This window comes from Lissotriton helveticus, chromosome 2_1, assembly GCF_964261635.1.
Source record: "Lissotriton helveticus chromosome 2_1, aLisHel1.1, whole genome shotgun sequence".
Classification (NCBI taxonomy): Eukaryota; Metazoa; Chordata; class Amphibia; order Caudata; family Salamandridae; genus Lissotriton; species Lissotriton helveticus.
The window spans coordinates 1,911,682,593-1,911,694,766 of NC_136059.1; the positions used below are offsets into that span (position 1 = coordinate 1,911,682,593).

At 45.1% G+C, this 12,174-nt stretch overlaps 1 protein-coding gene across 1 annotated transcript in view; it reads left to right on the plus strand.

The window, feature by feature from the left end:
- Nucleotides 1–12,174, plus strand: part of BBS7 (Bardet-Biedl syndrome 7) — a 388,515-nt gene that overhangs the window by 120,517 nt on the left and 255,824 nt on the right. The window lies entirely within an intron of this gene.

Here is a 12,174-nt window from a genome sequence, read left to right on the forward strand (position 1 = left end):
GGTTCGGCTGAACCGGGTGCAACTTTTGGCTGTCGAGGATCGGTCTGTTAGAGTGCCCAGCAGCAATGAGCTGACCCCGGTTGACTGTTCTTTTCAGTCACTCCTTTGGTCTGGGGCATGACTTTTCCCTGAGCCAGGAGCCACAGGCACGAGTCCTCTCTTCGCTAGCCGAAGGTGCAGGCTGTGCTGTCCAGCAAATGGTGCAGCCTCTCTTTGTGCATTCCAGGGGGCAGCATAGCACTCCATTTTTAGCCGTTCTGTGTAGCCTGTCTTTGTGCATTCCCAGTGGGCAGCATGGCAGTCCATTTTTAGCCTTTCTTCCAGTTCTGACGTGATCGAAGGGTCCGTGTGCCATATTTATTATCAGAAAGTGCCGAGGGGGTGGGGGTGGGAATGGATGCGGCCACTATTCAATGGGCTACCATGTCCCCTCCCTTTTGGTGACCACTTTCTGGCTATGTGTGGCATATGACAATCCTAGAGTGCACTACTCTGCCAACTCTTAAGATGTTGGGACCCTTGCCTGGATGTTAGGAGCTTGGTAGCCCTCCCTAGAGGTGTGGCTACCTGTGGGGTACACTCCCACGGGAAAAGCGGTTTGGGCACTGGTATCCCCTCTCTGTTTCTGTCTGCATCCCTTCTACCTGAACAAAAAGCTACCTCCCTCCCCCAGGAGTATGTACACTACTTTCCCATCAAAGGCGGCTCTGACTTTGAAGCTTGCCCTTTGGGCTAACACCCTGAGTGATTTCCTGCGAAGGGGCGGTAACACTTCGCCCTGTAGCAGGCTGCAATTGTTCTTAAGCCTGGGAGTCGTTCACATGACTCCCCAGGCAGGCGGAAAGCTGTCTGGTGGCCAGTGACCGTGTGAGTCCACTGGACAAACTGGGTCACAGAGTGGCAACTTTCTAAAAGTTGCATTTCTTTAATAGTGACATTACATTTGAGTTAGGCATGAAGTCTGGTTTAAACCCACAGTTAATTTGATACTTTACTCCCAGTTAAGTAGTCTATTCAGAAGTTAGCAGGCCTGATTGGGTCAGCCGGAAACCTTGTGTTAGCCAATGGCTACTAGCTCTTCCGCAGCAAAATGGCGATTTAGAAGTGTTGCTGTTAAGACATATATAAAAATACATATCCTACTTAATAATATACAGCTCCCTGCCTTGGGCTCAATAGGCCTTCCTGAGGGGAGACTTACATATATTGCTAAGGGAAGTGGGGGCTTTGCCTTTAGTTTAAATGGAAAATTAGAACTGCCAATGTTACCACTGCACTTCCAGTCTGCAGTGGCAGGCTGGGAGCCATTTTGTAAATTGTCACACACAGGTTGGCAAAATGAGTGCTGCACCCGTTGGGTGGACTCACTTTCTTACATGACCTGGGTACCATATACTAGGGACTTATAAGTAAATCAGTCTTTGCCAATTGGGAATAGCGAATTCGACATACACTTTGTAATGGGTTAGAACACTGGCACCGAGGTTTGATTAGCAAACCTCAGTGCACTCTGAGTCGATAAAACCGCAGCATCAGTCCAGAAATGTGAGTGAGAACATGAAAAAAGGCATTTCCTTACAGTAGATATAGGTTTTAATATTAATAATATGTGGGAGGGGCACAGTGGACTGGGCTTGACAAGGGCAAATTTATTCCTAAAGGGGACAGGATTAGGGAGGAGTAAGGGGGATTAAGAGAGAATCAGGGAGGGGTTTAGAGAGGGATGAAACCCACCCACACAAGAGTAAGCCAATTGCTTTACTCTGGGGGTGGAAACATGTAACTTGCACTTCTGTAGTAAGTTTATTTATAGAGTTTTGTATAGCACAAACATGACCCAAAAGTATCAGAGTTCTTTACATCGATGGCAAAGTCACAGTTACACAAGTTAAACATGGGTTAAATACAATCATGTAGTAGGCACAATACATAGTCACAATATACATGAGAAGTATAAGATAAAAAGTAGCAGTTGCACGAGGTATGTGTGGAAAAAATGCATAGTCAAAGTGTATACAGGAAGTATACGGTAAACAGAAGCAATAGCTCGAGCTAGATATTGAATAATTTCAATTATATGGGGTGGGCACAGATACATGGCAACAGAGTGTATAGGACATATGCGGTGGACAGTAGGAAAAGTGGTCTCTTAGGTTCTGAGGTAGTTACGCTCTGAGTTTGTGAATACCGGAAGTAGTAAACTTACTGCAAAGTGTAAACTTACTCAAAAGTGTAATTTACCTTTGTGAATCAGCCCCAGGCAGTTTAAATTGCCTATTATCCATTCCTGCTGTTAATAAAGCAGATGACCTATTATCTTTGCCTTTTAACTCATGTAAGCCGTCTTCAGAATGTAAAATCTGGGTCGCTGCCAAATCATTCTTAATTTTAGCCATTTTCTCATAAAAATAGTCAATACGTTTATTTTATTTTTTAAACTCTTTTTATTATGAATTAAAACATAAACAAACAAGGCAATAAAAGCAGTACAGCTGGATATGTGTTCTGGGAGGAGGGAACGTGCGTTACAAGGTAATACAAATTATCAGTGCAAGGGGGGAAGAGCAGGGGGAAATCAGAGTCATAATACATTGTAGCTTGAACAACATTAGGAATGTCGGGTCAGAGGGAAAGAGGGACATCTGGAATATCAGCGAGGGGAGGTGTACATATATCCCCCCGGTAGGAGTTCCATTGGCCCCAGAGTTTGACCCACTTCTTAGGTCTGCCGCGGGCCACATACACCGTCTTCTCTCTAAACATACACCAGTCCATGTTCTCCTTCCATGCCAGGACCGTGGGCGGTCTCTGGGAACCCCACAACTGCGCAGTGTCTCTCTTGGCCACCATATTCCCAAGGGTCGCCCACTGAGTCTGCGCCACATCATAATCAGTCGGTTCCCAAACATTCAACAGACAACGCCTGGCTTCAGGCAACAGCGCAACACTCGTGACCTCCTCCATCACAGCATGCACTCGATTCCAAAACACTACCACTTCCGGGCACTCCCAAATTATATGGAGAAAAGTACCAATTAAACCGCAGCCACGCTTACACAACCCATCCACAGAATAACCCATACGAATCAGGCAGGGGCCGGTCACATAAACGCGATGCAGGATCTTAAGTTGTACGAGTCGGAGACGGGCCGGAATCGCGACCTCCTTAGGTGAGGATATCGCCGATTGCCAGTCCTCGTCATCCAACTCTAGACCGTCACTGGTTCAGACCTCTCTGAGCTGCGCCAACAGGTCAACTCGATCGTTAATCAATTTCTTATATATCAGAGAAATAGTGCTGTCGGGAACATATCCATCAAGCACACGATCTTAGAGCGGAGATGATTCCGGGATAACAGTACCTTCAGGAAAAACCGAACTCAATGCGTGGCGAATCTGTACATAAAGGAAGAATTCCTTGTCACTCAGCTCATATTCTACCTTCAACTCCTCAAATGTCTTAATCCTACCCTTGGCCCAGAGATCACTCACCCTGGAAATACCGATCATATCCCACTTCTCAAAACCTTTTGTCTTCCATAGGCTGCCCAGTCTTTCAGACGCATAGAGCGGAGTCGCCCGGGTCAGTCGATCCCTCCATCCCATTGCCGCATTCGCACAATGCCACACTCGCACCGCTATCTTAGTGGGTCCCGAAAGTTTCCCTCCATCCGATTTGGAATAAAGCGCCCTTTTATAGTCTCCACCCGGTAGCAGCCACTTATCCATCTCGAACGCAGGATTTAAGGCAGGACCGTACATTCCATGGTTGACCGCTCCCAGCTGAGAAGCCCAATAATATCGCCTAATATCTGGAAGTGCGATACCGCCATCGTACCAGGGAAGCGTCAGTTTGGCGAGGGCAATCCGCGAACGCCCATCCCATATCAACCGCCTCTGCAAACTCTCCACCTCCTGGAAATAACTCGCCGGGATGACATCAAACGTGTTCTGAAGCACGTATAAAAACCGTGGCAAGGACATCATTTTAAAAAGAGCTGCGCGCCCGAGGGGGGACAATGGCAGTCTGCGCCAGGCCACAACATCAGATTTTAACCGTTGGAGCGGAGGAAGCAGATTACGCTCATAACGGACCCCGGGGTCTAATGTAATAAAGACCCCCAAATATTTAAATCCCATCTGCGTCACCTGTATGGGGCAACCGCGCGGCAATGAGGGAGTGTCACCCGAAAGCACGTAGACACAAGACTTGGTCCAGTTCCTCCCGACCGAGTCCAACACATCAAACACTACAATCAACGACTTTCGAGGCGACGTGAGATACAACAAGATATCTTCTGCATAGAGTGATATTTGATCCTCAAAGTCTGGGGTCCACTGAATACCCCTCATCGATGGCTCCCACCACAGCCATGCAGCCAGGGGTTCCAAGGCGAGGGCAAAAAGAAGCAGGGACAACGGACACCTCTGCCGCGTGCCCATCCCAAGAACAAAGGACGGAGAAACCCGACCATTCACCACAATCTGAGCCAACGGTTCCACATAAAAAAGTTTCACCCAGCCAATGAAACCAGGACCAAAACCAAACTTTGCAAGGGCAGCCCAAAGATACGGCCATTCCACTGTATCAAAGGCCATCGTAGCATCCAAGGAAGCCAAGATGGCCGGTACACGCAGTGACGCTGCTCTCGCGAGAACGCCATGTAAGCGCCGCAAGTTCAATGCTATATTACGATGTGGAATGAAACCATATTGATCCGGATGGATCAGGTCACTGATAACTGTTATCAAGTGGTTTGCCAGCAATTTTGCGAGGATCTTGGGCTCCGCATTTAGAAGCGAAATAGGCCTTTAAGATGCACAGTGATCCCGCGGCTTCCCTTCCTTGTGAATCACCACAATGGTCGCAAGTCGCTATTCACGGGGGAGGGAGCCCAAGTCTCGCGATTCCAGGAACATAACACGAAGATACGGCGCCATTTTGTCAGGACGCAGCTGGTAAAGCTCGATGGGGAGACCATTAGGGCCCATAGCTTTTCCCGAACGGACAGAACGAATAGCGAGTGCCACCTCGTCAACCGAAAGCGCTGCGTCCATCAGGTCCCTATCTGAATCCGTCAATACGTTTATTAGTATGATCCTGGGAAGGGTTGAGTTTACCACATGGCACATTCAGTTATTCAGGTTTCAATAGTGGCAAAGATTTCTTTAGAAATACTTTTGCCTGATAACTTTTTCCAAGCATAGTAGCTTTTTCACTGCTGTAATAGAATAGTCATGCGTGAACTTATTTTGTTTTTAGATGGCCTCAAGTTATTGTTGGACCAATTTGTGCTATTTTAATTTGTGAGTGAACCTTCGACAGTTATTAAATTTAGGGTGAACAATCCTCTCTTTCTTCAGATATATGGCATCAAGTGTACCGGTTAGTACTTTATTTTACTTAGAAAGCTTGTCCTCAAGATAATGAGCCTCTTCAAACAATGGTGGAAGAGACACAACACCCAGATGTTTCCTTAAATAAGGAGTCACTAAATTCCAATTATGGTCTATATTTGTTTCTATTCTCTCCTACTATTATACAAGTTAAATTGATGTTTTATTAAAATGTCAAAATAAATGCAGTTGTGGTCAAGCCATGCCATTACAAAGACCATAATCTGCTTTAACTCAAATCCATTGTGTGGCCCAGTTTATATATGGGTCATTTCATAATTTGCTCCAGGCCTAGGAAATGGATCATGGTTCTTTCTAAGGCATTATTTAGTGTGTCTGCCCAAGTATTGAAATCAGCAAGACAAAATAGATAATTATATGTTGTCAGTATTTGCAGAGTAAACTGTTCCAACCTTTTAAGAAACCCATTACTTATTCAGTGGACTGAGTGAACTAAAATGCAGCCATCTTTATTTCCAAATTCATGTAAGAAAACCTTTTCCCATTGAACAGGGGAAAAACGTTGTTTTTCACCTCCAAAGAATTATGATTAATTCCTGCTACTCTTCCATCCTTTTTATTTTTATATGTATGTATATATCTATATATATTCCTCCTGTTTTCGGCGAGTTTGCCTTACGGGCTTCCTGACTGTCAGTTGTACCGAGCAAGCAGCGGTTCGCCACTCGCTGCCATTTAAATCACTCCAACGCCTTCCTCACATACAGGAAAACCTCGGTACTCCAGGGTGGTTGCTTAAAGATATGTATTTGGCAGAATAAACAACGCCAACGCGTTTCGGTGCTCCTGGCACCTTTGTCACGATGTATATATCTCCAAAGTTCCCGTTTGTCTCCGCACAATTTGAAGGCAAAAACGGATACGGACCACAAAGTTAGGTGCTGGTTTTAATCTTTAATGGTGCATGTCGCCATGACGCGTTTCAGCCCCTCCTCGGGCCTGGATCATAGATATATACTGATGTTAGAAGAAACCTTAGTCTCTATTATTGAGTTACAGTCCCATAACCAAGTTGCAGCAACACACAGGACTTTTAGCCTCTCATTTGTTATGAAGGTACTAACTAGAGTCCGATTTTTTTTCTTTTGGTTAACTGCCAATGTTACATTACATAGTTCTGCTTATATTGAAAATTGTTTCTCACTTTCTCTATTAAAAGAGGAAACATGTAAGCAGGGTTGTGAAGAAGCGTACCTCCATTACCTTACCAGGTAGAGTAGTCTTATATAATGAGAGGCCCATGGCCTCCTTCCGAGAACACCTTCTGGTGATCCCTACTAGAATTAGATGATGTGTGGAAGGCCGTGTATGGAAGCAGATGGGCATGGCTTTGGTGTGCCTGCAGTGCTTCTCCTGCATGTGCTCTCTGCTAATACATGCCCTACACTCATTTAAATTGCCCTCTGGAGCTTTACACATGACCCGAGTCACCAGAGCGCTATTAGGTCTCAGATAGAGGAGAGGGAGCTTCAATAGGAAAATGGCTCCCCCGCTTCTCACCCCTCTGATGGTCCCCACATTACCAAGAAACAACACAGTCCAAAAATGTTAAATACGAAGATAAAAAAAAAAAGCAAGTTAAAAGCCACTATACAATCGCTCAGTAATTCGGTAATGTCCACATTACTGTAATTTCGAGTGACCACCTAATTCCAGGGGGTGGAGGGGGGGAGGGGGGGCACAGCAATTACCAACACTACAATCTGTTAAATTTTACCAGGAGACTTTAGCTGCTGAAATGCGGGATCCCGCCCCATTATCCGGTAATCTTGCAATGAGGGACTTGTTGTCTATTGAGTTGGTCCCTATTGTCTGCATCATTTCTAGGACAAACAGTGGTGTTGTCTTGTGTCTACCAACCTATGTCGTCAAATACCCCTTGTATGGGTGCACAATGGTGTCCCTAATACCTAGTTTTCTGATGTCTTCAGGCTCTAGGTATCGCATTGCTCTAAGTTCACATTAGTGTTTGTGCCACAAAGCAAATTTCCTCATGCCTGAATGGCCCATTCTCTCTGCATCCTTAACTTTGCAGTGAGCTTTTCTCCTCTATTTGGTCTCTGCTCACCCCAACGACAGTGCAGACCCATTAAACTTCCTTTTCCCTTACTTTTACACTGTGCTGTCCATTTTGCTGTCAGGAACGTATCTCTTTTCGTGGGCCGCTTGCAAAACACTTGTGAAGCATTTGCAAAGACAGAAACACTGATTCAATCTCACCACTGCCTTTGCAGACGATTTCAAAAAACACTTAGAAAAGTTTGGAAGTGCCTACCAATAACTATATGTCAATAGGATTATTACTCAATTCAAAGCAGAGGTAAAAGGCCTGGCTCTTTCAGCCGCCCTTTGATATGACACTAGCAGAGCAGACCAAATAAGATGGATAGTGAAAAGCAAACGATTGAGAAACTGAGAAGAGAAGTCCTATTAGAACTGAACAGTCCAAGGAAGTGGACGTTGGAAACAAAGAAATGCGACAGAAGTGACCGAGGCAATGAAATATAACTTGAGACATTGAAAGTCACCGTAGAAGGTCAACTGGAAAGCCACGTGCATATAATGAGGAAAGTTATACCTTTGCTGCCTTAATTCTGTTGGAGCCTTTTTAAAGCATGGTGCTTTATTCAAATTAATTCATCTCCAAAATATATTTTCTTACAAGCAGTTACGAGTCTGCTGAAGCAGTATCCCCATGTGGGAAAGTGCTCCTACGATTACGTTTGGCTCTCTATTCTTGCACATTGGTTTAACAGGTAAGGGAAACCAAGCTCAGTTTTGCTGGCCAGAAAATATGTCTGGTAAAATCACGTAGGGATTGCGGGGCTGCCCAACCAAACCCCTCCTATGGCACAGGAGACAACGAATGCAGTGGTAAATGAAAGAGTTAAACTAAACAGAACTGGGAATTCCTTGTACATTTCCACCCAGTTAAACTGGGTCCCCTCTGTTATTCCCCATTCCGTGGGTTTAACTTGTAATTGCACAGTACTGGCAGGCTGTAACCTCATTGTAGCTGTGATTACAAGAATGAAGTTGGCACCCTAGCAGTATGGTGTAACTCATAATAGGTGCCTTATTAGGGTCTGTGTAGAAAAGTAATTTGTTGCACTGAGGTCCCTGGTAATTCTTTTTCTGTGTTTTTCTGAGAGTATACTCTGTTAAACAAGGGGTGCCACAGGGTTCTTCTCTTAGCCCCCTGCTATTTAATATCTACGTCCAACTGTTGGCTGCAGTAGCCAATAGCAGGGGTCTGACCATGGTCTCCTACGCTGACGATACACAGTTGGTGGTGGCACTCTCAAATAACACCGAGCGGAACGCCCTTAAGTTTCAGGGCTACCTTGCGGCAGTGGCCGGGTGGATGACCGCCAACTGTCTCCAGCTGAATTCTAACAAGTCGGAGGTATTGTTAGTGGGAAAGGCCCATGGTCAGTGGAGTGAACTCTGGTGGCCAGCTAGCCTGGGCAGGGCCCCCTCCCCCAAGCAGGCAGTGAAAAACATAGGGGTATGGCTGGACTCATCTCTTAACTATCGAGTCCAAGCCAAAAAGACAGCAGGGACCTGTTTTGGACTTCTATGGGGGCTTAGACCCCTGCTGGGCTTCTTCGATGCACCTACGCGTCAGGTTATCATTCAGGCGTCTGTATTGTCCAGACTTGATTATGCCTGTTCTCTTTATCTGGTGTCCAACAAGGCGGAGGTTCTGACGCTGCAAAGGGCACAGAACGCGGCAGTAAGAACCTTTTTAGGTTTGCGTAGGCCTTGTTCTGTGTCCAAGGCCATTCGCCGTCTTCATTGGTTACCTGTGGCCAGGCGTATTGAGTTCAAAGCCTTATGCTTCTCCTTCAAAGCTTTGAAACTGACCACTCCCTCTATTTTTGCCAATCTCCTTTTGCCATATGTCTCCTCACGACATCTCCGCTCACATGATCAGCACTTGGTGGTGGTTCCCCGGACACGAAGAGTTTGTGCTGGCCGACGCTCTTTTTGTAGTAGAGTGGCCATCCTCTGGAACGCACTTCCTAGGCATATTCGTGGCCTTAGCAACTATCTAGAATTCAGGAAGGCCATCAAGACTCAACTTTTTCCTGCACCATAGTCCGTGTCAGTTCCATCTGCTTATGTCAGTCTTTCTGGGAATTCCGTGACGCCCCTTTGCTGGGGCACCTGTAGCTCTCAGTCGCAGTTTTATTTATTTATTTATTTATTCTTTCATTCATTTATTTATAAAGTTTTATATAGGGCGAACAAGATCCAGAGGGATAACAGAGCGCTTTACAATATGATGGGAGGAAGGACAAAAGCAATATCTATAACAATATCCATAAGAGGAAGGGAGAGAAAGGAAATACAGTGCAAAATACAACTAGGAGGGTAATACAATAAAACAAGTGTAGGCGGGCAGCAAGGGTGAAACACAGGGTACAATAAGGGGGAACTGTATCAAAAGTAAGAACAAAGTCAGCAGGTGCAATGTCAAGGGGCCATGAGTTCAACCCTATGAGGGTATGAATTTGTTCATTAGGAATCTTTTGGCTTCCACTTTGAACGCCGTCAATAAGGAGATTCTGTGAACTTCCGGTGGGAGAGAGTTCCAATTCTTAGGGGCAACTCTGGGGAAAGCTCGGTGACATCTTCTCTTTTTCTTAAGGACGAGTGGTTTCAGGAGGAGGGTAGAGGCGCTTCTTGAAGCTCTTACGCCACAGGATAGTTTACGTTTTTGCGCAAGGTACATAGGAGTAGGCTTTGTGTGTAAGAACAGCAATCTTTAATTTTATTTGTGCTTCGAAGGGCAACCAATTGAGGGATTCTAGGACTGGGGATATATGATCTTTTCGCTTGGTATCTGTAACCAGTCTAGCAGCTGAGTTAAGTGCAGCCCTTAGTGAAGCCAGAGCGTATTTGGGAAGGCCACAGAGGGTAGCAGTGCAGTAATCTAACCTCGGCAAGACAAGCGCTTGGACCACTTGCTTGAAATCATTTAGAGGAAGGAAAGGTTTGATATTTCTGAGAGATCTCCTCAAGTGGTTAGCTCCTTTGCATACATTGCTGATATGATCTTTCATGTTCAGGTGCTTGTCCATGATGATACCGAGAGACTTGGCTGCGTCTACGATGAGAGGCATACAGTTGAGAGCAGTGAGGTGACTCAGCCAGAGGTCTAGCTTGGGGATGAGATTCGGAGGGGAGATGAGCAGGAATTCCGCAGTAGATGATTCTCCGTTAACCAGTTTTGAGTAAACATTAGGGTAGTATTGAGTGAGATGATGTTTTTCGAGGATGAAATTTTCAGATATAGTTGCGTGTCGTCCACATATATGTGGAAGAGAATGTCCATGGAATTTAGAGAATGTACAAGAGGTTCCAAGAAAAGATTGAAGAGGATAGGAGATAGAGCAGATCCTTAGGGGGCCCCCATGAGTACTGGAGAGGGCTGGGAGAGAGAGTGGTTTTCCTTGACTCTTTGAGTTCTGTGATAAAGGAAGGATGAGAACCATTGTAACGCCTAATCAGAAAAACCCATTCTATTTTGCAGGATGGATAGGAGGTTGTCATGATTAACCTTGTCAAATGTGGAGGAAAGGTCAAGGAGGATCAGGAGGCAGGATTCAGGATTAATTTTGGTCGCGCATTATTAAAATGTCATCAAAAACGTGAGTGAGAGCCGATTCAGTGCTGTGCCACTTCCTAAAGGCCGATTGATGCTGGTCTAGGAGTTGGTAATACTCTATGTGGGCACAGAGTTGGGATTGCACACATTTTTCTAGTAGTTTCGCTAAAGTGGGGATTTTGGAAATGGGGCGGAAGTTATTGAGATCAGATTTTGTCAGCGTTAGTTCTTTTTAGTATGGGTGTTACCTGAGCTGCTTTTAGGCATTCTGGGATCATGCCTTGTTCTAGGGAAGCATTAACAATCCTAGTTCTTGTGGGGGGATCAGTGCATTCTTGATTTCTTTGAAGATAGAAGGGGCAGCGGATCAAGTGGTTGGAAGGGTTGATACTCTGAAGAATCTTGAAGATATCATATTCACTAAATGTGGTAAAGGTGCCCCATGATGCATTGTTCTTGGTATTCGTGTAGGTCGATTTACACCTTACAATAGGTGAGGCAGCAATGAAAGAAGGTAGTAGAGCCTTCATAGAACGAGGTCAATGGAGATGATTTTTGATTTCTCCGTGAAGAAGGCAGCAAGATCATCGCAAAAGGGTGGGTTGCCACCAGGATCAGATTGGTTAGACCCAACGACTGATTGTTGTTTGACCAATTCAAAGAGTTTCTTGGGGCGGTTTGCAGCTTGATCCCGTTGGTGTCTGAAGTAAGTCGCCTTAGCACTCTTGATTTGTTTCTTCTATCGGCTCCTGGCATCTCTAAGGCGTTTAAGTTGGTCCGAGGAGGGATAACATCAAGTAACATAACATAACGTATTAACCAGGTGACCGATTTGAAGATTCCTGATGTGCTGTGCATATATTGAATATGATCACCATCTCTTAGAGGTGAAGGAACTATCATGTCTGCCCACAGCACAAGTGTTTCTAGAGGATAGAACAGAACAGTTATAATGTTACCTGCAAGCCATATGGGGTTTGAAACTGTTGAATTGGGTTTGCATACCTTATCAGATTATTTTCAAATTGCCTAATTATTGGCAATCTAGTATATTTTTGGGGAAAAACACAACAGTGAAACTATTAGTCAGCCAAATGTAAGCCCAATAGATTTCGAAACTTGGATTGTTTAAATATAGTCAC